The sequence below is a fragment of the Ambystoma mexicanum genome, chromosome 2p (assembly GCF_040938575.1).
Source record: "Ambystoma mexicanum isolate Mex_15411 chromosome 2p, UKY_AmexF1_1, whole genome shotgun sequence".
Classification (NCBI taxonomy): domain Eukaryota; kingdom Metazoa; phylum Chordata; class Amphibia; order Caudata; family Ambystomatidae; genus Ambystoma; species Ambystoma mexicanum.
This window is the reverse complement of record NC_090923.1, coordinates 791,297,373-791,324,861: the sequence shown is the minus strand read 5'-3', so window position 1 is coordinate 791,324,861 and position 27,489 is coordinate 791,297,373. Positions and strand designations below refer to the sequence as shown.

General features: G+C 47.3%; 1 long non-coding RNA gene across 3 annotated transcripts in view; it reads left to right on the top strand.

Moving 5' to 3' along the window:
* Positions 1–25,883, top strand: part of LOC138565929 (uncharacterized) — a 263,794-nt gene extending 237,911 nt beyond the window's left edge. For all 3 annotated transcript variants that reach the window (XR_011301714.1, XR_011301713.1, XR_011301712.1), the window contains one exon: positions 25,205–25,883. This is a non-coding gene — a long non-coding RNA (uncharacterized lncRNA). The remainder of the gene's footprint in view (positions 1–25,204) is intronic.
* The last annotated feature ends 1,606 nt before the right edge of the window (positions 25,884–27,489 follow it).

The window sequence follows — 27,489 nt, the reverse complement described above, 5'->3', positions numbered from 1 at the left end:
GAGGAGGAAGACGATGGGCCTGAGGAGGACAATGGGCCGCATTGGAGCATGTTTAAGAGACTTTGAGTTACGCCAAGGGGGAACGCCGAGCATGGAGAGCAATCAGAGTCTGATCGGGTTGGAGTGTAGTTGGACCCTGTTCAGGTCAAGCTTGCAGGAAGAAGATACGTACAACAGGTAAGACGTAACATGGAGATAACAAAGAGATACCCACCGAGACACCCTCTCAGCCGAGCAGCTCCCCTCTAACTGATACTCAGGGATACTCAGGGAACCCTCGTGATGGAATGGCAGACCCTAAATCTGCCTGAGACTGCTATAGTCTTCATGAGCATTCCATCCACACCCACTTCACGCCAGGGAATAACCCCACTCCCCAAACACTGAAGGAATGAGAGTATTCCTCCCATCTTGTATCTCCTTGATGTTCACCATGCACCTCGCGATTTCCCTGGAACTGTCCATGCAAATGTATGTCCAATGCGCCCTCATGCCACGTTTCCTACACACTGCGCTGCTGGCACAGCGTTTGGAGCTAGAGGCCTGGTGTTCTACATTTCCACATCCATCACATGAGAAATGATTCTGTTCAGGACTTGCTCTCCTGTAATTCACCTTCTTATTCTGGTAGGATTTATAGGATGAGCCAAACCTTATCTCTATCATCCTGCCCATCCCCATTGCCTGTGTTAGCGGGGGATCCTTCCGTAGCCCCTCCTGCACCTTTCTGTTTGGCAACATCTCATCACCTGATCTCTAAAGAGTCACTGTTGAGAGCACCAAAATCAAACTCTGCCATCAACACTGATAATTCTGCACCATGCATGGCAATATGCACAATAGCGCCCTGCACCCTGCTGGAAAATAAGTGTCACTCAAGCATAATGTTCCACTTACGTTTGTAATGTTCCTCCTACATGCTGATAGTTACCTGCAATATTACATGGGCATCACCAGGTCCCTCCCATAATGGAACAGCCGTAAAGGCCTAAAAATGTATTCTCCCATTGCCCCTAAACAGTATGGCTTGCTTTCGCTTGGCAATAACCTTCTTGCTGTTGATGAAAACCATGCAAGTATCAAACACCTTTTTCCAAAGCTCCGAATTGGATCCCTGGGCCCCTGTCAGTGGGCTGGATCAGTGATTCCATGGCAAGGCAATGCATTACCAAAAAATAAGCTGAGATAACAAGAGAAGCTCATTAAGCTAACGCCAAGAAGCAAAACAAACAATGAACTTTGACTAATAACCTAATATGACAAGCTAGCACAAACTAAAAAAAAAAAACATCTAATTGAGGGGAAATTCAGATGAGGCACCACTAGCATTTATATTATGTTATGTGAAGAATCATTTTAAAGCTTATTATGTTCATACCAAAGATGCGCATTAGTTTAGTTTAGTTTATTATTTGGTGATAAATGACTTGCACCCCCTCCCCCTTCCAGTGGCAGATAAACCCCTGCACTTTGATGTACTGTCCTGATGGAACATCCTCAGTGGCAGAAACCTGTGGGATGGAGCTTCCCAGCCGCTACCGTCAAGAACTGGAAGGCCTTACCACTGTCTCTAAGAGCTGAACGGTCCTATTGGGCCTTCCGCCAGCACCTCAAGACTCTGCTTTTCACTCATGAAATGACTCTGGGGGGAGGGGGGTCTCTTTTCTTAAAGATCGCCTCACGGCAAGACCCTCTCACTTAAGACATTTTTGTTCACTGCTTTCACCTTTTGCTTAAAGCCTATAACCAGCGCCTTGAAGCCTATGGGTTTAGCACGCTACACAAATGAAAAAAAATAAGTAAATACATAAATAAAAGCTCCAACCACACGGCGCACAGTGAAGCTCCACAGCGCCTCACTACACTTTTGAAAAAAGGTCCACAGCTTCCTTTGCCTCCGTGCAACGTTGCATTGTATCTGGGTAACAATGTATGTCCTTCTGGGTCATGGAAGGCAGCCAGTGGGCCATGTTCTCCTATGAGGCAGCACTAACATAACAAAGCTTCTCTCACAGTAGGTTGCTGCCATCTGGATTGTCTCTGAAGTCAGAAAGCATGTGAAGATCAGATTAAAAAACTCACTTCTGCCTGCAAGATCTTTGTGTTCAATCAATTGTCAGGAATGCACATGTGACCTTTGAACCTGCTTACTGCCACTACAGAGCTGGGGCAGAGGGTGCCTCTATCCTATCTAAGCAATGGCAGGTGTTTGCACTATCATTTTGGCATGGAGCATTTATGAAAGGGGGTCTGATTAGCACACCTCCCTTTCGGAAATGGAATTACCTGAACCCTTTCATTATTATTATTATTATTATTACTAATTATTATTATTATTATTATTATTATTATTATTATTATTATTATTATTATTATTAGTTTTTTATTAATTTTATGTTGCAAAAAAAACTCTGGCTGTTCCACCCTAACAATATGGCACTCTGTCACAGCCATTGTCTCCCCCACACCTGGGCACGATAGGGCAAACCAGAGGACACCACCTGCTTGGCTTTGTTTGTTGGACAGAAGTGCAACAACTTGCAGGACAACTTGCCCGTGTCACTGGAAGTAGGACTAATGGGTTTTGGGATAACACACAGCCTCCACGAGGCTGATCTTCACTTCTGGGCCACCTCTCCCACCTGTGGCTGCACCCCTTCTATGGCGCTGACCACTCTGCACCTCACTTCAGCATTGCTGCCCGTCTTCTGTGGAAGGGGTTCTGCACTCCAGCCTGTCACACATGTTAAAATGAAAGGTGGGGGTTTGTATTCTTCCACAGGAACTTCACGCATAGGTGTCATAAAATACAGCCGCCCCCGATCTGTCCATTTCTAGTTTCCTCCCTCGACCCCCTGTAGCCCTCTCCATCTTGGGCTCCCCTTTCCATTCATTCCGGCCAGCAGGAACACTCTACATCATGACTAGTTCTCCAATGGAACGCAGGGCATTACACGCAATGTACATCGCTTTGAACTAAATTATTAGACCTACAGAGGGTGAATGCTGCCACAACAGGTGTAAAACATTGCCAGAGGATTGCAAAGCCGCTTCTGCAATATGGTAGTTGTTGGCAGGAGCCAAGGGCTTCACCAGCAGGGAGCCAATCAGGAGCGTCCTATTGGCCCTAAATCATCAAACCAGGGGACATTACCAGGCAGTAGAATGCTAGGATGTCTTTTCGCCTGCAGTAGCATATATCTGTGCCCCGGCAATAGCGGTTGGCAATCAAGATAGCCAGGTCTTCTCACAGTGTTGTAAGAAATAAGATACAAAGAAAGACTAGGATAGCAGTCAATACAGGAATCGAAATGAGGCAAAACAGTGGATGCAGTGAGAAGACTAGACTTTTCTGGAAGTGGCAGAGTCTGTACATACTTAGGAATATGTGTGTGTTGGTCTATTTGGTGGTTTGTTGTGTACAGACATGTGTGTTTGTTTGTGATTTGTCCTGTTTAGACTATCTAGTCTGTGTTTGTGTATTATATCCTGTTGACCTATGGGCACTGGGTATTTTGTTATAGCAGCTTGAGATGATTTAATGGATATGTTCACGATGAAATACATGACAATATAGGAAGACTATTTTTGGGTTGAATTCAAATCTATTTCATTTTGGAACCCATGTGCAATTGGATTATTTGTTCTTCACGAAAATCTAAATAAAGTGTTGAAAAAAAGAAAGAATTCCGAATTGCTGATTCCATGGTCTCAAAATCACTTAAGTTTGGATGGAAAGGGAAATGTCTTCATGAAGTTGAATGTCCACATTTTGAACCGGGAGGATACTGTATAGAAGAGGTGGAGGACCACACATGTTTGTTGCTTGCAAATCAGAGGCTCTGCTTTAAAGGCGCTGCCAGACCTGTCTCAGAAATCTGTCTATGAGAGATGTAAGGCCTTCAATTATAACTGTCCCTGAGAGTGGCGGGAGAGAAATGAGGCCTTGGAAGACCTCAGGTTACAGATACAGCAGAGGAGGCTAGCATTTTCCAACAGAGCTCAAACGCTGACTATCCACACCCTGTACAGCCCTGCTGCTCTCGAGCTAAGTCTGCGCTTTAAACAATAAAATAAAAAAATAAAGAGCTGTGGTTTTCCAACTCTTGAGGTGACACTTGCTGGGATGCAGGGAGTATTTGGCAAGTAAGGTAAGGATGTTCCTCACAGACATGCTGATAAATGGAGGGAACCTTCTTGTGGAAGTTGAAGGTTAAAAGCAGTAAGAGAATACAAATAGACATGCAGTGGTCAGGGGCAATAATAATATCATATAGGCATAGTATGCCTGCCGGAGACTGTTGTAGAAGGTGGAAAAATGGTCAAACAAGATTGGTCAGGTAGTGCTTCCCTGCATCAGCTTCTATTTGAAAGGTAACAGTAATCTGCCAGGGGACTCGCCGAGCAGCGTGAGGCCTTGATGCCCGCTCCATTAGCCATGGCACACAACAGCCCCAGGGGAACCCAGCACCATACATATGGTGGCAAAAGAAGGAGACATGGGAGGTGACAGATAAGGGAGAAAGTGGGAGAAGATAGAGGGAGGGGCACAAGGGGAAGAAGGGGCATGAAAGGAGACAGTGAGGAGCAGAGCGAGGAGCCAGAAAATGGTTGGGTGTCCTGTAGGGTATTTTGTGGAGATTTGGGGCCTGACGGTATTTTATTACCGCCGAAAAATAACTTAGCAATAATCACTCCTCGTATTCAGATTGGGCCCTGTACAACAATAATACAGTGGACATGCATTATTTCAGCACCCAGACATGCATATTTGGTGTGCGTGGTTGGTATGCGTATTTGGTGGTATTTTGGTGAGCGTTATTCCCTTGTTTTATTGGTGGCCCCAATGTCCAGAATCCCTTATCTTTGCTTAGATTTTTCGTGTAATCACTAGAGAGACCTCAGGCCTACATTTCAGGAATACCACATTTTCAGTGTTAGTGTTAGTGTGCCACCATGGGCAATCTCACTGACTTATTTACGACAGAGAGCTATATGTGGTAATTTCCACTACCTTATATGCGGTAGGGAACTATGTCCAGAGAGTCTCTCTTCCCGTTGGCTCATGTACCTCCAACAAGCTATGCTACAATCACTCACAACTGTTCATACTGAATCTGATCATGCAAAATGACAATTGCACTGTTTAAAAATCTCCCCTCATCAGCACTGTATTGGTAAATAGAAGACACACCACCCGTCTGCTTTCAAATATTTTTCTGTATTATAAAAGTTGCATTTAAACACGATCTCACTCTTTACAGAAATAACTAAAACAGCACAGTAACAGCTTTGTCTATGACACACTGCAAAGAGAGTGGCGGAGAACAGAACTCAAATTGCAACATTAGCATTTGATTAAGGCATGCACAGGAATCCTACACTGACTGCATATTCTCGTACACACTAAGCTCCCACACTTATGTAATTACCTTATCTGTTCAGTGAAGTTTTCTTTAGCTGTTCTCTTTCTGAGTGTGGCTCCCTTGAAGATTAACCCCAGTAAAAAGGATCGCCTTTCCTTCTCAAACCGGGGTCATTGCCTGGAATTCTCAGCTTTTGCAGATAGGAATGCTCCAACCAGGAAAAGGTCTTCCTCCCAGCTCTGCCAAATCTTGACTGCCTTTCTTCTTCCTCAAACTCCCCCCAGCAAAAACCTGATCACTCCCTCTAGCATGATACTTGCTATGACGCTGCTCCAATCAGAATTAATCACGCCATCTCCTCCTTCTCTACACAATGGCTCATTTTTATAGTAATACTTTGTAACCAACTGATTTCCTGTTCTTTCGAGCCCATTTGCTTCCTGTAGTTATGTGGACAGGGCAGCAGAGAGAACAGAAAAAAAAAATGGATGTGCGTTTAAAAGTTCACTTTCAGAATAGGCCTAATTCTGCAGTGGAGACACATTTTTATTAGTGGATTATGTTTCATTAGTCAGGTTAGTTATCAGTAAGGTTAGTTGTTATTTTCAAATGTGTCTCTCGCACCATAGGCATTTCAGGTGAAAAATAGTGTGCATTTTTAAATGAGCACGTGTGCTTTTAACTGTAAGAATAGATTTGCATCTTATATGTTAAAATCGTTTTTGACTGAATAGCCTGTCTTTTCTTGTTAATCTGGTAACACATATAGCAATGCACCATACCCTTGTGGTGGTGCTGCAAAAAAAAAATTGCTACCTGTGTAGTAGTGCTGTACTCTGTGCTGTAACACGCCAAATATCCTTACAGTCCCAACCCACAAAAGGGGTTTAAAATGCAGCACGCAAAGCAAGTCACCCTCTTATTCATTGTAGAGTAACCCCTCAATGCTCACACCACAAAAAGTACAACCCACTAGGGAGAAAAGCCCAGCACACCTCTTGCAAGGAGAAGAAGGTTTAATCTCCCACAAAATACAAGTACGCACCAGAAAATAACTCTGCTGCCATGGAACGCTCTTACAAAGACAGCATGAGCAATAGGTTTTAAAGTTACAAAGCGTCATAAGTGTTGTACATTACATAGGTGACAAATCCAGGTAGCTGGTTGGTGCAACCCTATACACATATAGCCTGCTAGATACAGGATGCCCGGCGATTGGTCCCAGCATCGTCTGTCCATCTTCGTCCACGGGGGGGGGACCTTCTTTTTGTGCCATCCATTACAAAGACAGTAATTGCCAATTTGGTTACACAATTAATTAGTCCATAGCGCTGCAGTGCACCTGGTACCAAGGACATGAGCGAGGCTGCTACCTTCGAGGTCGTGATAACCTTCTCAGGACTATGTGAACCCCCACTGCTTTCCCAGACATGCCGGCGCATCCAATACTTTCCCACCCATGGAATAAATGTGTTACCTTCTCCCCTGGGACCTCACAGCACACATCACATAAACTGATGTTGGGGGCAGCCCACCCTTGGTTTCTGATCTTCCTAATTGACAGGTAACTTCACGGTTTTATGACATGGGGTCTTGGACTGGTCAGTGTACTAGATGTGGGATCTTGGGTTTGGGGGTCTCGGGCCGCTATAACTTTAAGATCTGGATTGGCGAAGGCCTAAAGCCCTCACCCCCCTTCTCATGGGATAACGTCTTCCAAGATACCTTTCCAGCCCTCTCTTGGCCTTGCAGGGCACATTCCTTCTGGTTGCATGCACTACTGATAAGCCACAATATAGAACTGTGTGTGTGTGTTCAAGAAATTATCCTTCTGCAGAGCTGTCAACGATGCAAGCAAAGAACGCACGCACACCCTTCTAACCTTCAGGACTGAACATAAGCGTACTAGCATAGGCATGGCACTAGGCATCAATTTCAAGATGGCGTCTAACTTCTAAAATGGAGTTTCATTACACATGTGATACTAATGTCGAAATCCACTATAATTCCACTAAAATCCAGCTTCTATAGGTGATCCCCCTCTCCATTCTCCGAGCTTCCACACAGCATCTCCCCTCACCCTCCTGTGAGGCAAAAAACCTTGGGGTCACCTTCAACACCACTCTCTCCTTCTCCCCCCACATCACAGACCTTGCCAAGAAGGCCCGCTTCCAGCTTTATCTCCTCAGAGGTATTCTCCCTTTCTTCACCTTCCCCCAGAAGCTCACTGTCTCCAGAACCCTGGTTCTCTCTAGGCTGGAGTACTGCAACAGCCTCTTTCTCAATAAGCCTAACTCTACTCTTCGCCCTCTGCAACTTATCCAGAACCGGACCATGAGACTTATCCTTGGCCTCAAGCCCAGGGACTGAATCTCTCTGGCCCTGAAATCCCTCCACTGGCTCCCGGTGGCTGCAAGGATCAAGTTCAAGACCCTCTGCATCATCCACAAGGCTTTTTGGGGCCATGGCCCTCACTATCTTCAACTCTCTCTTCCTAAAAACCTTCCTGCTAGAGCCCTCCGCTCATCTACCTCTAACTCTCTGCGAATTAGTCGCTTCTCCAAGCAGAGAGTGGGGGTAAGATCTCTCTCCTCTTCAGGAGTCTCCCTCTGAAACTGCCTCCCTTCCTCTCTCTGTCTTGAGCCGGGTGTCCGTAGGTTCCTGAAGCTCATTAAGACCCTCCTTTTCTCCTCTTCTTTCTCTCTCCCTCTCCCCTGCTAACCTACCCTTGCTCCTGCTCCTCCTACTCTGCTGACTGCCTGCTAGGTTCCCCCTAAGTCTTTCAGGGCACCATGCCCTCACCGGACCAGTCCTCCTGCACCTGTCGCCTGGCCCCCCTTGCACTGCCACCTGGCCTACCTTGCACTTCCTGGCTGGGATTGCACACTGTTGTCTGAGCCTCCCTCGCACTTACTCAGAGCCCACTGCCCTGGTTGCTCTTTCCCCTGCACTTCGCATTGCACACTTGCACAATTTGAATATTGACAAGGCCTAGTAAGATTGTTTGCCTTGTCTTTCCTTTGTTCCCCTTCCTTGACTTGTTGCGCCATGAAACACTTGTGTATAGGCGCATAATAAATAACAAATCAATCAATCCATCTACAATCACCTTGTCCTGAATCGCTGAGGCACCTGGGACCTTCGCCCCTGCTTCCCAACATCATGCGCTGCAATGTGCTGGAAGGAATAGAAGACCCAACAAAAGATTTCAGATTAGAATGGCAGTGCGAGGATTGGACAAAGGAAGTACAAGGAGCAAGGACAACAGGCCACCCATCGCAGTGGAGACCTCGCAGTTGTAAATAGACTGATTGGGAGAAGTGTGCAGCTCCCCATTTGAGGAGATCCTCTTTAAGGTTTGTTTCATGCTAGCATTGTTTGCGGCATTAAGGATTAGCGAGGTAGAATGATCGTAGCGAAAGGGCACTGCTCCCTGGAGACATAACAGAGTAAGCGGAAGGGATCAGGGTGAACATGAGGAAATCCAAGACGGGCCAGTCAGAGTATGGGAGGGAGTTGGTATTGAACAAGTTCAGGGTGAGCAGGTACTGTCCAGTTGAAACGACCAGGGCTTACTTGGAAGTCAGGCCAGCAATGCAAGGCTACCTCCTCATACTCAATTACGGCACACCACTGACCCAATTCCCATTTATGAGGGTTTTGGTGATGGTGGCGGACAAGGCAGAATTGGGGCAGCAACAACTGTGCATGATGAAGGTCTGCAGGAAGATGAAATAAGAAGCATTGGGTTTCGATTGTACACCAGACATAGCGAGGGGCGTGAACAAAACACTGCTGCATGTCAAGGACAATACGGGGGGCAGAGGTGAGATTAACTAATGTGGGGCCAGGCAGGAGCGTAAATGGAATGAAGTGGGAGCTTGGACCGGAGGCAGCAGATATGTCAATGCAGGGTTAGCCAAGCCGACAAGGGGTTTAGCAATAAAGCAGAGGTTAAGTGTCAGAATGGATGGTGGACTTGCAACAAGTGGCAAGGATGGAGAGAATTATTTACTACAGAGACAAGAAATTAAGTTTGTTTGAACAAATATGGGATAGGTTTCTAGAATTGTAACTTAGTTTGAAGGTATTGCCCAGCTTGAAATATTCTGACAAAGTACCAATGTTGATTGCCCTAACTGTGAAGAATTGCAATGTAAATTATTGTATATACAAGTTGTATTGTTTATTGTTAATGTTGTGTTTCTTTGGATGGAAATTCAATAAATATGTTAATACAAGAAGAAAAAAAAGGGAAAAAAAGTGTTTGGCTAGGGTGGGAAAGGCTGAAGGTGACCTGAAGGGCATAACACATAGGAGGACAGGTAAAGCGGTGGAGAGAGGTAGCCATCTCCAAAACAAAGAAAGATAGAAATGTTGGAGGGGGAATAAATAAATAAATAATTACCGATCAAGGAACAGGACATAAAACACTCAGACAGGGAATAGCCACCGTCACAGGTTGCAGATGGTTTGTGGGGACGTTATGCTGTGGGGAATTAGTATTATTGTTTTTTTTTATACATCTCTTTATTCATGTACCCTCCCTCGTATATGTATGCCCGCCATCCCCGCCTTCCCATCTCCATCCGGCTCAATATCCCAACTTGTCTGTGACATCACATCTCTGATTGCCCATTGTTCGGTCAGGGACGTTTCAAACCTGGGGGGGGGTGGTGGGCTCATTCAGAATTTGACCCCGGTCCATTTCCACCGACATCCTCTGAGCCAGGAACCCGAGTTCTTCTTAGTATCTCTACTTCTGCTAGACCCCATCTACGTATATCTTCTATCGACTGTTTCCACAATAGTCCCGTAGGGGACTTTCAGAAAAGCACTGTCTGTTTTTTTGACAGGATTAACATAAATGATGCTATTCTCTTTCTCGTTTTATTATTTTGCTTCCCCAGAATCACCCCCCACAAGCACACTTGTGGGGTACACACATAGTTAGATTGCAACCACACTTTGATTCGGGAAACCACCTCCTTCCAATAGATCTCTATAGTCGGACAACCCCATACCATATGCCAAAATCCCATTGAACCCATCGTACTCTGTGGGCATTAGTGAGGTATGGAGGCCTTCATAGTATGCAGCTCTGTACAATATATTAAATTGTATGAGTTGAAATTGCACATTGTTTTTACTGCAGACGGACAGTCTTGCCATAACAAGGACTCTTTTATTTTCTCCTCCTTTTTATTACAAGAGCTTGCGAGGAGCTGGAAAAAGAGATTGGAGGCATAACTTGGGCCTTGAAAATGCAGAAATAGGTTCAGGTGGGGAGGTATACTGTGAGGGAAGTTGGAAGGGGAAGTGAGGAAGATGATAAGAATGTATGCAGTTCCAGACATACTGGAGATATGACTGGGCACGAACGATTTAGTAAATGAGGGGAGGTGTTGCTGTGAAGAATGGGGGGGGGGGACAACACTGGTTCAATTTGTTAACATGCTGCGCTCTATTGAGAAACTATGGTCCGAAAGGAAACAAAGACAGAGTTGGGAAGGTGCTCGTGGCTGAATGCAGAATTTGGGACATTTCTGACAGGAATGGGAATGGGTTACGTAAGGTATGCACTAATCACAATGAAGACGCCTGGCCACTCTACAACGGACATGGTCCACTGGTTGGATGTAAGGATGGCAAACAGTAGAATGGATATCAGGGAGGAATTGGAGGAATTGGGTTGTATATATAAGAGATTGACAAAGTGATTCAGCACCCAGCAGGAGTAAGAACTGACAGGACAAGAAGGATGCCGCTAAGTGGGTATCCGGCAAGGGGCCAAAGGGGAAGGGGATGCAGAGAATAGCAGAACATGCAATAAATGTTGAATGAGACCAGTGATGTGTGGCAGTAATACAAGGTCGGAACTGTGCATCAAGAGTTCGAAATAGACCAGTGGTGTCTGGCATTTGTTTTGATATGACAACGGATGAATGGCAATAGGAGGAGTCATTAAGGGCATAGAAAGGGACAAAGGACCTGAGAAAGGCGCTTAGCTAGATAGGGTGTAGAGCAAGGTGGGGGAACTCTTAGGAGGCATCAGCCACCAAAGAGTCATGGCGGGATTGTGGGGATTTGGAGGCATCAGCCACCAAAGAGTCATGGCGGGATAGTAGGGAATGCTTAACAAGCAACAAGGTATAGGTTCTGGGAGAAACAAGTCAGGTTGGAAAGGGGCAGTGGAGCAAAGACACTACAAAAGGGCATGTGATCTGGGGAAGTAGTATAGGCTATAGAGGTCGGAAACCAAAGAAACAAGTAAACGTATGAGACAGAGGAAGAGCAGAGGACACCAAGAGATGCGGTAAGAGGTCAGAAGACGAAGGAATCCAATGATTGTGTAAGAGGTCTTGAGACCCGGGGAACCAAGAGAAGCATTTAAGAGGTCACCTGACCTGGGAAAAGTAACAAGGTGGTAAGAGGTCAAGCCACCTGAGGAAGCGAAAAATTGGGAAGAGGTCGAGGCACCGGGGAGAAGGAGTAATTGGGGCAGAAGGCAACCACCGGGCACGAAACAAGCAAGTGAGGAAAAGGTCAAGAAACTGAGGAAACGATTAACGGAGTAGAGGCAGGGCACCTGGAGAAACTAATAATGGTATAAGAACTCCAGGCATGTGGAAAAGGCAGTGAGTAGATAATGGGTCAAGACACCTGTGGTAACATGCAGTTGGGTTAAAGAGCAAGACACCCTGGGGAAAGCAGTAAATTGGGGAAGATCGAAGCACCGGGGGTACTGGGTATGGTTTAAGAGGTCCAGAAATGGGTAATTGGTTATGGGATAAGAAATCAAGACCAGTAAGGGGGTGGGGATGAGAAAGTGGGGAAGGAGGCAAGACCCCTGAGGAATGAAGTGATTGAGTAAGAGGTCAATACACTGGGAGAAATGAGTAATGGCGTAAGAGGTCAAGGGACCTCGGGAAACGAGTAACTGCATAAGTGGTCAAGAAACCTGGGGAAGGTAGGAATTGCATAAGTCAAGCCGCCTGGAGAAATGAGTAATGGTGTAAGAGCTCAAAACACCTGGGAAACGAGAAATTGAGTAAGAGGTCAAGAAACCTTGGGAAATGATAAGCTGCGTATGAGGTCAAGTCACCTTGGCAAAGAGTACTGTGTAAGAAGTCAAGACGCCCGGGGAAGTGAGGAGTGGTTCCAGGGTTCATGCACCTGGGAAGCGTAAGTTTGAAAGGCATGGACGTATGGCCACTGTTTGCAGGAAGGAGATCATCTGGGAAAGGGTATGAAGATGTAAGGGCGCCAGCTCAGAGCCCAATCCTGATGCTGCCGTCCCAAAACGGAACCCCTGTAAGAACCCTCCTACTCCGGCCTAATAAAGCAGCTGTGGCCTGTCCATCCACAGCGGGTGTCCGCTTGATATTGTTACTGGGGGGCAAATGGGTAGAGCGGAGGGTGGAGGAAGGCAAAAAAAATGCAGACAGGGGCTGAAGGAGGTGCAGGAAATTACCTACGGGTTCTGAGGGGGGGCTCGTTTGGGCGGTTGCAGTTAAGCAAATTCGAGTATCTCATTTGTCCGTTGGTCCAGGTTTCACGTCTATCACAGTTCCTAATCTAGAGCCCAGTTTTGCTGCTCTCTGGCGTCAGGCTAAAGTGTATGTTCAAAATAAGAAAGGCAGTTAGCCCACGTGTCCCACTCCAAAACGAGACAAAACGAAGCTCTGCTCTTTGCTGCTAAGATGACCTCATTGGCGCGGGAAGGAATGCGCCTCCTCTATCCGCTGCGTGATCTGAGGCCTACTTCACCTCAGCGCTCATCACTCACTCTAGGAAGCCGAGCCGCCGCCGGCCTTTGAAGAAGGAGAGAGAGGGGGCAGGTGGGCGGTCTGAGGCCTGGAGATGCCATCTTCAAAGCAGGGCCGGGATGAGCAGATCTGTCTGCTCTTCAGACCTGCAGAACCGCCGCAGCTGGCGCATTCTTTTCGCAGAGTGCTCGGGGCGGACGCTCAACGCGCAGGTATTTTCCAGAAATGGCATCAGCGGTGTTTGTATTTAAATGAAACCCTTGACGTAACCCTAGTTAGGGAAGGATTCCACTGCCTCGGTGGGGAGAGAAAACATGTTTGCCTCAAAGCTGATCTGCGGAATAAGCGTGGAATGCGGCCCCTTCTCCAAGTGTACCTTCCCGTGACAGCATCACACGCACCTAAAAATACGCGTATTCAGGCCCCCTCCTTCAGAGGAGCGTAGCCCCGCTCACCTCTCTCGATTTGTTGGCGTGTCGCCGGTATTTATATAACGCCCGTCTGCTATTGGTGGGAATTGGTGGCACAGCTGTAGGTCCTGAATATGTACTTTGCACAGCTTTGTGCTTTTCGACAGAAAGATTCTGGGTTAGGTTGGTCCAAGAGTGGATCCTGGGAGGATGGGGGACTTTTTTTGGGTCGAATCATTTGAGCGTGCTCCCAACCCACACCCACTCTGTTTACCGGTAAACTGCAGAGTGTGGAAGACTATGGTTCTTTTGGTCTGGTGTGTAGGTGTGGGCTGCATTTGTGTCAAAGTGAATAAAGGTGCGACCAAAGGGACTTTGCAATGGGGAGCATAGTCTATGACACCAAACGCTAGTTTATGGCACAATAGTTCTGGAAATGTGTGGACAGCTTGTGCAACGGTAATTCCACAAGGTGAGGTGCTGTTGGGTGGGCAAGGGGAATACTGTGGCGAAAGAGATCTGTTAGGATTCAATAGGACATGCTGGGTGCCGTGCCGCCTGGTCAGCATAGCTGGTGCAATGGGCGTGCCCGTGTGTTGCATGATGAAGCCCAAGTCGTGGGTTCCAGTCGAGGTTAGTGCTGTTGTAGTTTGACTCGTCGCCATCCCTTTAGCCTTTAACACTAAAGGACGTTTGAATGGAGAAGGTTCGCATGGAGTTGTGAATGTTAGCATGCCCACACCTGGATGGATCTCTAATCTCTGGATAGATAGAAGTGTGAATGTTGGTCTGACCACTCCTGGATGGAGTCCTAAACATTGGCCTGTGCCACGTCTAGATGGGAATGTGAGGGCCAGCAAGTGCCACACTCAGACAGAACTGCGAATGTTAGCATGGTAAAGGTCAGGTAACCCACTAACCAATATAAGCTCAAACTCTGCATAATTATCTCACTCAAAAAACTCACACAACCATCTCTCGCACAACAAGCCGCACGCACTTCACAACACTGCAACAACACATAAGCCGGAACAACAGCACACGCAGACCTACTCCGATCCGATACCCGCACCAAAGCTCAGCACCCGGTGTATACCGAGTTGAAGCTGCCAACAGAACACCACTCCTCTCACTATCCTAATCCCTTCTTCACCTTACTAACCCATCCCACCTTTATCATTTACAGATCCGTCTGAGCGCCTGGGGACCAATTCCGTTGGTGACGGTGCGCGGTACAAATACCTTTAACATTTAACATTTAACATTTAACACTACATTGACCCATCCTCGAGTCCCTCAATCCTCGCTCTTTTCTGGTGGGCCTGCTACAGTTGTAATTGCTTTTAAGCTGCTGTCAATCTGTTTTAAAAAGAGTCACTTCACATATCACCTCAGAATTCGAGAAAACAAACCTTTTGGCTTCCTGCACAAAATACCCAGACTCGCTTGTAGTGGAAAAGGTCACTTTAATGTGCAGGCCAAAGCTCACAATTAACCGCTAACCTGGCTCCCTGGCCCTACAGGCTAACACAAAATGTTTTAACAACCAATCTAATAATTCAACGCTTTCATTTCCCCCCAACAAATAAATAATTAATTAGATCCACTTCTTCCCTACCTATCCCTTGGTCTGTATCGTCACCTTACCATCTTCTCAAGGCATCCCGCTTTCTCCCCGGGGCCATGCCCCTCCATCTTCAAAACCTGTTCCCCTGGGGTAGCCCGATTGTGCAAAGAGCACCACCTCCATCCTTTCCCATGCTATTCCCCCATTGTGCTTCACTCCCCCCTCATCTAAAGGGGCCATGCCCCCGGCAACCAACAAACTAAATACCATAGAACTCCCCTCTACACCAAACTCCTCCTTCCTATGACCTGCAGCCAGGCTGACCTGCCACATCAGCAACGAAAAAACTCTTCATCACAACTTTCCTACTAATGCCCCAGCCTGACACAACAAAACTGTCTTAACCTCCTATGGCCCTTAACAATAAAACCCTAGAAATATATTGAGGGGGAAAAAACGCCCAAACGTACTTGTTACCGAGAAAAAAAACCCTACCATAAACTGGAAAACTTAAAAAACTCTTCCCGTGCTAATAAAAAGAGGGTGGGAAGAAGGGGACAAATGCAAGTCCCAACCGTTGCCTGCTACAGAACCTTCCCCGCCCCCTTAAATACCCCATAGGGCACTCTATGCGCAGGCCAGCTCTCTGGCCTGTACAGTGCCAAAAATCAGCCCGGGGGGAAACAATTTGCGTTCCCCCGGGCCCCTCTTTTGGCTTACTGCACAAAATACCCAGGCTCACTTGTAGTGGAAAAGGTTGCTTTAATGTGACAGGCCAAAGCTCACAATTAACCGCTAACCTGGCTCCCTGCCCTTACAGATTAACACAAAATGTTTTAACAAACAATTTAATAATTCAACGCTTTGATTTCCCCCCAACAAATAAATAATTAATTAGATCCAATTCCTCCCTACCTATCCCTTGGTCCCTATCATCTCCTTAACATTTTCTCAAGGCATCACGCTTTCTCCCCGGCGCCATGCCCCTCCATCTTCAAAACCTGTTCCCCTGGGATAGCCCGTTTTTGCAAACAGCACCACCCCCATCCTTTCCCGCGCTATTCCCCCAATGTGCTTCACTCCCCCCTCATGTAAATGCGCCATGCCCCCGGCAACAGATAAACCCTCCTCCGAGGTGTTCTTTCTGCCCCACCCCTCACCATTCCTTTCTACCTCCAACTGCTTACTATCTCTTCCACCTGCAAGGACAAGTCTGTCAGATAATAACTATTCCCGTAAATGGACAGGTGAACTCCATCCTCCCTGAAAATCTTAAAACCTTCATAAACTATTTCCTTGTGCTCTAAAACCTTCACTGCTGCTGAAGCACAACATTTTTCCATTTCTCTATGTATTCCCTTCCTAGCACGCTCTATTGCTCCTTCACTTCTCGCTCCCCTCCACACTCTCAGCGGCAATAGCTTAGACCAAACTACCTAAGCTTTAGGCCACATCTCCCGGATCCATAACAAATCCCTTTTCATTTTCCTAAGAAGAGCCACACCTGTATCTCTTACCAGATCATTTCCCCCTGCATGAATTATCACCCCTTCTGGAGACCCATAGCGTTCCATCAGCCCCGCCAACATAGGCAGCAGCTGACCCCAGCAAAGCCCCCCTAAACCAGACCACCTTACCAATGCCACCTTGTAGCTGCACCCCAATTGCCTGCCAAAAACTCTTTCCTCCGCTTCCTTTCCTGCCCACTTAACAATAGAGTGGTCCACAATCCAAATCTGCGGCATTTCCCCCGGCCTCCGAGCAGCATCTGAAAAAAGAAATGACAATATCACAATCAAATCACAACCACCCCACTCTTTCCTCCCACCAGCTCAGAAACCCTAAAGACCCCAAAGAACAGCCATGTAAAGCAAGTCACAAACAACTCTCCTTCCCAGGCCGAACAGCAAACCCTCCCCACAGCCCGGCACAACCTGGCTAGTAGGTCCGCAGATACCGGTCTCCTCTTGGCCTTCTCCCTCCTACTGTCCCTTGCCCATCCTTCCAACATCCTGCTCGCCATTTCACCACCGCTCGGTTGAAAACCCCAAAACCATTTCCCATAGAAAGCGATCCCTGCCATCTTCCTCGCTATAGTTGCCTGAGACCAACCTTTATCCATGCACCTCAAGAGTTAGTTAGTGACATCATCCCTTCTCCACTCTTCACATCCCTCCTACCCTTCCAACTCCGAGCTCCCCCTTTTATGAAGTCCTCCCTTGCTCTCCTGTATGCCTCCCTAGATACCGGGGCAAGCGAACCCTCCACCAAGGAAAGTGCTCTCAGTTGCCTATCTTCCACAGCTCCTCCGGAATCTGCTGCCCCTCCTGTTCCACTCATGGAGCCAATCCACCGAATTACTGCTATTGAAAACGAGATAATGCATCAGCGATGCCATTATCCTTCCCCGGCACGTGTTGCCTTAAACACCACATTCCATTCCATGCAACGCAGAACGAACTCTCTCATCAGTCTCGCCACCCTCTGATCCCTTGCTGACTGCCTGTTCACTACATGAACCACGCATTCGTTGTCAATGTTGAAATTCACTTTCCTGTTCTGCAACTCCTTCCCCCACAACTCCATTGCAACCAAACAAGGAAAAAATTCAAGAAATGCAATGCTCCTCCCTTCCTTCAACCAATTCGATGGCCACTTCTCCGCGCACCACATTCCTCCCCAAAACTCTCCAAACCCTCCCGCACATGCTTCATCTGAAAATATCTGCACTTCTCATGACACCGGATCCCCTTGCAACTACATGGACACCCTGTTAAAACTCTCCAGAAGATGCAGCCAAATCCTATAGTCTTCCCCACCAGTCTTTGCACGTCCACTAGCGTCATCTTCCGAGCCCCCGCCGCCTTCTACAACAATCCTACCAGTTTGCTCACCTTGTCGTGCGGGAAGCGTGAGGTCACGGCCACTGAGTCCAATTCAATCCCTAAAAAGGTCAACACCACTGCCGGTCCCTCTGTTTTGTCTTCTGCCAAAGGAACCCCTAACTCTCCCATCAGGTCCTGAAACATCTTTAGCATCTCCCCGCACTCCCTCTCTCTGTCCACCCCACTAATGAACAGGAAATCGTCCAGGTAATGCAGTATCCCTTACAAACACAAACTATCTGAGAAAACCCACTGCAAAAAGAAACTGAAACACTCGAACAAGGCACAATAAATTGCGCACCCCATTGGCAAAGCTTTGTCAATGTAGATGCGGTCCTCAAATTGCATTCCCAGCAGCCAAAAAACCTCCGGGTGCACCAGCAACAACCTGAAAGCCTTCTTAATGTCGCATTTTGCCATGAAGGCCCCACACCCAGCTTTCCTCACCAAACCCACCGCCTGATCCACACTTGCGTATACAACCCCAAACTCTTCCGGAGCAATAAAATCATTGACAGACATGCCTTCAGGCCATGAAAAGTGGTGTATCAATCCAAATTCCCCCGAGACCTTCTTGGGTACAACACCCAATGGGGATACCACTAAATCTCCTGGCAGATCATCAAATGGCCCTACCACCCTCCCCAGCGCTATCTCCTTGCCCAATTTCTCCCTCATCACTCCACATTTTCCTTGGCGGACTTCAAATTCTCTGCCCAACAACGCACCCTTGGCCCCTGGTAACCCAGCCTGAAACCATGACGAAAACCCTCTCCCAAAATCTCAGCCCCCTCCCTGTCCACCAACCACTTATCCAAAACCTCCAATTTAATTGAATAAAAGCCTTTCCCACAACCCATCTGCCGGATCCTCTCCACCTCCCCCTGTCTCCTTGTTGGAAACACTGAGTAAGTGGGTGCTTCCCTGCACACTTACTACATTCATGTCTGAACCTACACACATTTCTTGTGCAGCCGTCCTTATTAAAGGCCCAGCGTGCCGCTGAGGGTTGCCCTCTGCCTCCTTCCCCACCCCCTCATGGGCAGGGCGACAAAGAAAGGGCTGGAAAGGCACAGGTAAACCACTTGCGGTGTGCAATGTCAGGGCAAGCCTCGTCGGTGCCATCCACTGCAGCCAGAGATCCATATCTTTTTCACCCCAGACCGCCTGGCTGTCCTCTGCCATACGTGCCCTAAACTCTTCATCGTAACGCACCCACGCAAAGCCCCCAAAACTTGTAAATTACTTTCTAATAACATCCATGTATTTTAGCAGGGCCACACACCTCTCTGGAAATTTCTCGCAGTAGACACTCGCGTAGATAATAAATGCCGACGTCTAATTTTCGATCGTCACTCCAACCCTTGGTCGCGAGGCCAGCTCCCTCTCCTCCTAAGAACCCTCTTTTGCTCTCACTTCCCTATGAAGCAACTTAAACACATTCACAAATTCCCCTGCCTGTATCTTCTCCTTAGTTGTTGCCATCAAATCTGCTCCCAAAGGTTTCATGATGCGCATGTATGGTAGATTTTTCTCCTTGCCCTTCACCTCTACCTCTTTTTCTTTTGAAACCTGTACCTCATGCGTCAATGGCTGAATCACCTTGTCTGTCTCTACCTCCACCAAGCAATTTTCCTTTTCTCCAACCAAGGCTCCAATAGCCTGTACACCAATCCCTCTCCTCACCCCTTGCAATCCTGACCTTTCCCTTCTTACCCCCATTCTTGTGTCCCCCCTCTGCCATGCAGTTGACCAGTCCCCTTCCCGCTCACCTCTTTCTGCCCTGCCATCGCCTGTCTGCAGCCTGGCCTCCACTCCGATGCTCCTCATCCCTTTCCTTAATGGGCTCCTGCTGCAGGGACAAAACATGTCAGCGGTCTCACCGAGCTAGTTATTACTCCAACCTATTGCCCCCAACCCCTTTGCTCCTGTCTTTCACAATCCCACCTCAGGCCCCTTTTTGCCCTTCCCCTCCTCCTTACTGCCCCATATCCTTCATCCTCCCACTGCCCCATATATTCTTCCATCCCTTCATCATCACCCATGAAATACCATTGCTGCTGCAAGCACATGCTCGGGCCGAGTGGATCCTCCTCTTGTGAGCCCGGGGTGTCCGCCCCGCCACTCCTTCGGCGTCTTCTTGGCGGGGCCGCAGAAACCCCTTCCTGGTCCTCTTCACTCGGGCGAGGTGTCCTCTCCTCCACCCTGTGGTCTTCCTCGCTAGGGGCTGTGCTGTGCCCTCTAGACTATGCTCGCGCAGTTCGAGGAGGGGCCGTTCCTAAACCCTCTCCACATTCATCCTCCGCAACAGCAGGGGCTGCCTGTGCCCTCTGCCCGAAATCCTCCTATCGTGGGGGGCTGTTCCACTCCCCTCCCTAACCTCACTAATTGATGGGGACCTCTCTCTCCTTCTCCCGCCTGCACTTTTCTGCAGGTATTTTCCACCCTTGCCCCTCTGCCCTGTAACCCCTCTCTGCACCCGTCACCTCCGCCTTCATGCCCCGGCTGGCCTACACCTTTATGTACACTCCTGACGTCCTCTGCCTCCACCCATTTATTAACCCCCAAACACCCTTTCTGACCCACTCCCAACTGCACTTCCCCCTAGACGTTCTCCTGTCAATCTCCCTCCTCATCTTCCTACCCCTGGATTCCCAGACCTCACCTCTACCTGCCGTGGGCCTACAAGCCACCACTGCCACGAGAGCCCCATCTGCCGCCGCTCTACGCGTAACCTCAACCACAGCCCCTTCCAGATGGGCCTTGGATGCCCTGCTAATGATCTCCAAAGCTTCCCTCAGGGCCTTAGCATCCACCAGTCCCTTCTTTTTTGCTCCCTGCCCCACCATCCTGCTTGAGCAGTGTTACTGCGCAACTGCGAAACGCCTTGCTGAACTACCTAACTAGTCCCGAGCCTTTCCCCCCTAGAAAGCGCTGGGCAACCTGTGGAACCCGAAGCTACTAATAGACCGACAATGGCCCCTTAAAATAAATTCAACCAAACTTGTAATAGAAACAGGCAGGCTGCCAAAGTTACCTGGCCCGCAGAAAATAATGTATTGTTCCTATAATATCCTTTATTTAATTTGTGTCCCCACAAGCCATGCCCACCAGAGCAGTAAAGCAGGCCAATATCCTCTATAGTACAATTCTCTGCAGTCTAATCGCCGTGGCTAGCAGTCCCTAATAGATAAACCTAAAATGTATTTTTTTTTCTTTTTTTAAAATAATTTCCTTATATGTGGAAGTCTTCAAAGATGCCCCTTGCAGCTATCTGGTCCACCAACATTAGCCCCCAACCCCACTTCTCTGTCCCTGTACCCAATCTGGTACAATTTCCAGCCTAAACCTCCACCTAGAGGCATGCCCCAGTCACTGCCATGCCCAGTTCAGCTAATTAACTTCCCTGCAATGTGCGGCCCCTTTAAGATCATTAGTACTGCCACCTCTGGCTCCCACTAACTACCGCACTTCTAAAACTGGTCGCCAGCCGCCGGAGAACAATCTGCTTACTACACCCGCTCAAGCACACCGCCCAAACCTCACGCTCCTCCCCACAGAAACCGCGCAGAACCGGCCCCGACCGAAACGGCCTTCACTCGCAGGCGCCAACAACCCGCTGGGGAAGCTACTACCCCCTCAACCACGGACACCCCACTAAAACCCCACCACACCAGCCAAAACAGCGTTCTTCTAAAGGTAAGAGGGGGGGGTGCCTTATGTACAGCACCTCCGTCTATATATATATATATTTATTTTTTTATAATGCATCTCACTACTATAAACCTACCCGCCCTCCTTACCTAACTAACCTAACACCTGCCTCACCTCCGAACTTGCCAAATACGCGGCCCCACACAGGGAAGGCTCGGGAGCAGGCGACCGGGACAAACGCAAGTCCTAATCGTCGCCTGCTCCAGAACCTTCCCCGCCCCCTTAAATAGCCCATATGGTGCTCTATGTGCCGGCTAGCTCCCTGGCCTGTGCAGTGCCAAAAATCACCCCTGGGGGAAACGCTTCGCATTCCTACCAGGGCCTCCCTTCTGTGTCTTAGCTCACAGTTTACTGCCCAGATCTGTTTCCTTTGTGACACATGTTTTCATTAGTATATCAGTAAAACAAAAGTGGGGTCTGAGGAGAAACAGCAAACCACATGATACTGACATATACTGAAGTGCAGCCCCCCCATTACCTACCTACTCCCCCTACACACCGCTTGCCGTCACATTTGCCTCAAATGCAAGACATGTGTTCGAGACGGAGGAAGAACAGCTGACACACAATGCCCGTTTACCTCAATCATCTTGGACCAATCATGAACACCATCAATCGCACATAGAAACCCCAAATTGGCCCTGTTGAACCCTCACATAGAAGTACAACATGAAATCCTTTGCCACCATAAATCAAAACGTTGCAAAACTCTGAAATGTACTGTAAGGACCTTTTTTCCACTGCCAAATAATATAATAGAGGTATTACAGACCTCCAAAAGCCCTGCAAGACGGTCCATCAGTTCCACCGTCAGCCGCCATTGACTTCAATCTTTGTGAGGAGAAAGACATTGTTTATGATGGTATTCTTGATCAATGTTGCATCAAACCTCAGCCTTCACTGTCATCTCTATAACATACCGGTCCACCCTGTCAAATGCTTTCTCAGCATCCAAAGTCAGGAGAATCTGATTCAATTATCCTCAATGTGGGCAACTTTAGGAACAAATGAATAGGACTGCATTCACTTGGTGGAGGTGGAGTGCAGTGCTGGTGCTATCACTAGGCAAGGTTAGGCACTTGCCTATATGTTGGAAATGTTAGAGCGTCAAAATGCGTTGTTATTGTTAACACCTCTTGCCGCAGCCAGCCTGTTTAGTAATAGCACCGGCCCTGACCCTGCCCTGTTGTTAGTTACACTGTCTGCAGCAGCAGCAGACCAGGTGGTGCTGGGAAGGTTGGGAGGGACTTGAGGTCAGGTCAGGGTCACAAGTGGCATGGGCGTGGCAGTGCTGGCACTTGCGCAATGCGCATTAGCAGCACACCACTAAGCACCACACGTGCCCCCTCAGCCGATCCGTTGACTATGAATGCTGCAGTGCAGTGTGACGACCGTGACGCAGGACAGTGAGGAGCCCTGGACTGAGGTGCCATGCCGACTGCTGCCGACCAAGTAAGTAGTAATGGTACCAGTGCGCAATTCCCATGTTAATCGCCTTACTTGCAGTACAGAAATGCTGACATTGAAGGGCTATGTGGCACCACAGTCAGTAACTCAGGAATGTTTGCCGACGTAAGCTCCATAATAACCCTTACCTTTATACCATTACAAGGCTTGTCCATATATACGCTCCTCCTTTAATGATTTTGGCAGGTATTGGCACCTCACACTGTTGCCTGCTTCAATACTAGCATGCATTAGATGGTCAGCGCCACCACCAGCGAGACCAGGCCCAGCACCAGGCTCAGCACCGGCCCGTCACTCGTCCCCAGGGCTCCATGGCTTGGAAAGTGGGCTAAGTGGGGCTACTGTGGGGGCGGCAGCCAGAGTGGAGTCTGCGCCCCCTGCAGCCCTCAGTGTGGCTCAGTGGCTATGACGCATGCTTCCCAGGAGCGAGCGCTCCGGGCCGGGAAGTAGTCTGAACCCTGCGGCTGCTGTCAGTGCTGGGGGCTGCAGCGGCTCTGTCATCCACTGTCACTTACAAATCAGAATTTCATATTTTGAAGTAAAGTTTATTGATATTCTTGTTGTATATTAGTTATTTTATGTCATTCATGGTTTTCTAACTGCCTCCTTTTCCATTGCATAGAATGGGCTGATATAGTAACGGCTGCCACCTCATTCAATACCAATACCATTGAGCTACTTCGAGTTACAATTTCGACGGAAGTTGAAGTCCTTGTTGTTCCCTGGCCTGGATAGGGGTCTGTGCCGCTGTGCGAGCTCTGTCAGCTGGTGTTGAAGGCAGATGTGTTAGCTCCTTGATGCCTCCTTTGAGGCAATTAGTGCGCTTTACTTTACAAATTCAATACCAATATGCATGTGTATGGCTGCCAGTGTCATTTAAGACATCCTGATTAAGTCCTGGCAAACAAGCACCCCTCTACAGCTGCAAGCACACAAACGCAGACCTTCAATCCATGTTGATATTGTGGCAACTGTGCATTTTACCAACTCAAACAGGCCTGAGCAGTGACCTCACTTTGTCCTTGAAAAGTATTACACCACCAATTTGGGAATACGTTCATATTAAAAAAATAAGCAGTCAATCAAATAAATTGAACGGCTTTACAAAAAACGTGAAAATGTCTGAATACATCCCCCCTATAAAATGAGAAAAAGAAATGTCCCTTGGAGGCTATCCCTAAAAGTCTCACGTCATGTTGCACCTCAGAGTCATCCGTTTAGACTTAGTTTTGAGGTAGCAAAGCCATGCGGAGAACAGCGCTTCTGAGCAACCTTTAAGGGAGGTGTCAAAAAGGGAAAAACCGCATGAGAGCAATTGCCATCCGGGTGAAGGAAAAATCCTAGGTTATTGTCCCATCTTGAAACATAAGTCTTCAATGGCATGATGATCCCACAGAGAGCTCCAGGCAGAGAGCAAAAAGCATTGTTCTCATTCGCCATTTCCGATACAGTTTTAATCGAGCTCTGAACTGAAGAACAGGACAGAGTTGCCCCTTCCTAAGCATGTAGACGTGTGCTGCCGGAAGGGACAATGGACTGGGAAGACCTTTGGAAGCATTGCCTCCTGCCATAGTTTCGGGAAAAAGGGCAGGCACCCACCTGTTGACTACCCAATGCCATGCTAATCCTCATGGCCATTCCAACCAGCTTCCTGCCCAAAATGCATCCACTGCAGGCATGTATTTGAGCTCGCTTTACTAAAGCCTTACCATATAACTTTGCACTAGTGGTGCCTGCCAATGTTTTTTCAAAGCAGTCTTCTGAGAGTTATTCACTTATTTTGAGCTGTACATGTGCTACTGATAAAATAAAAATGGCTTACCAGGCCTGCCTACAGCCACTCGATTTATAAACACTATGCTATCCTTCACTGAAATATTGTTAAAAACAAGATTTGACAAAGCTAACAGTTTTGACTTGTGTATAGGTATTAGGCATTTGCCAGGCACTGCAGTTATTGATTGATTGATTGATTGATTGATTGATTGATAGGTTATGTATAATGACCAAGAATTTTCTTTGTCAGCACAGGAGCGATTACGGGTTTGAAAAAGCACTTGTCGATACATGCTTTGAACCTGATCATTCTGTCCGTGTTCGAAGAAAGAAGAAGCAGTTCACATATGAAGATGATGAGCCTATTGAAAACCCAAAGGAACATTTCAAAGTAAACTTCTATTTTGCGATCATTGACACAGCCCTTCAATCTGTAGAAGAGAGATTTACTCAAATGCATCAAATTACTTCTGCTTCTGGCTTCCTCTATAACATACACAGTTTGAATACTGAGGCGGCACATCAAAACCTTGACCACTGCTTCAAGCTAGAGAAAGCTTTACAACATGGGGCCCCAAATCACATCGATGGATCAGGTTTGTGCAATGAATTGCAAGTTATTGCAAGAAAAGTTCCAAATACGTCATCACCACAAGATGTACTGAAATTTGTATACAACAATAATTTGCCAAAGAGTATGCCCAACACTTGTATCGCTCTCCAGTTTCTCTTAACCCTACCTGTTTCAGTGGCAAGTGGCGAAAGAAGCTTTTCAAACTAAAGCTGATCAAACGTTATATTTGATCGTCTATGATGCAAGAAAGACTTGTTGGCCTAGCAACCTTGTCAATAGAGGATGGCATTGCTCAACAAATTGATATCAAGAACCTTGTTTCCACATTTGTGAAAATTAAAGCTCGGAAAGTTAATTTCTAATGTGCATGTTCACTTGTTTTAGAATACATCTGGTACGAAGTCATAAGCATTCCTAGATGTATGTGTGTTTTATGTGTCTTGGTCACCAAAGCCATCATGCATCATACATGATGGCTTTGGTGACTGAGACAAATGTTTCATGGTTTGTCAACAGGTGGTCCACTACTCCTACTCCTGTGTTTCTTGGTTGTTTGGATGTTTTTTGAGAGTCACTCACTTTTTTTCACTTTTTTATGTGTTTTAAAAATAAGAAACATAGGAGAACACGGTCGCTGAAGAGCCAAAGATGAAAATCATGATTATTGACACCCTCTCTCCCAAACCTCGATTTTTGGCAAAGAAGAGGGAGCGACTATAGCAAAGCAGAACGCTAGGTCGTCAACTACAAAGAAAGGTCACGACTAATGATGAGGGACTTTTTGGTTGTCACCTTCTGCGGTAATACCTCGCGACCGTGTTATGTTTGTGTTGCTAAGAACTTGAGAGATCTTGGTTGTAGGAGCCACGTATTAACTCTTGGTCGCACCAATGTAAGCATCTACGGAGACATAGAGACCCTCAACTCTGTTGTTCAAAATTTCAATGGTAGGGTGAGTCTACACATTTAGTGCGCCCCATAAATACTATCATATCAGTCATGTACAGAACCGAGGATTCTCAAAAGAAGAGAGAAGTCTTGAAGAATATTTGGAATTGCTTTATTTGCAAATTACTGTAGCCTTTAGTGGATGGCACGTGTTTCGGCAAACATTGACTTGCCTTTCTCAAATCCAGGCCTTGCTCACTTGCGTGAATAGAAGCATAATGCAGGTTAGTGGTAAATCATGGGCTCAATCCCACCTCATGCAAGTTCACATCCGAATGAGGTGGGATTGAGCCCATGACCCAGATCCGGTCTAATTACAATATGCTGAGTCAATGCTTTGTGCAATATGCGTCAAGAAGTCTACAGACTTGTGGTCACTAATTAAGGGCAATGGTGAAGGAGCTAAGTTGTCCTTACTGAACTCAGTAAGTGACCAAAAATGGGTAAAACACTTTGAGGAGCTTTATAGTTCACCCATCAGAAGAAAGATCTTGAGCACCTCCTCCACAAGTGAAAATTGGGAGATACCAACTGACCAGGACGCGAAAATAAAATAACTTTATGGTTCTCGGGCCACCGGCCCTGATGGAATTTCCAACTTAGACATAAAACAACATGCAGAACCCTGGTCTATTTTAATTATGGAAGTGTTCAAAAACTGTATCAAGACTACAGCAATCCCGCCCTCATGGAAAAGGATGATAGTGGTCCCAATCTTCAAGAAGGGCGCCACGGACAACCCTAATCACTATTGCCCCATCGCCCTTCTTGATTCAATAGGGAAACTATTCAGCTCTCTGATGCTGGACAACTTACAGGAATGGATAAAAACATCCAAAACCGCAGATCCTCTCCAAGCGGGCTTTGTGAAAAACCTGTGGACGACAGCGAATATGCTGGCACTGAGCTCACTAAAAGCCAAAGTCTTGGAAGGCCGACCGAAAATCTACATAGCATTCATCGACCTGGTCCAGGCCTTTGACCAGGTCGATAGAGCCCTGTTATGGGAAAAA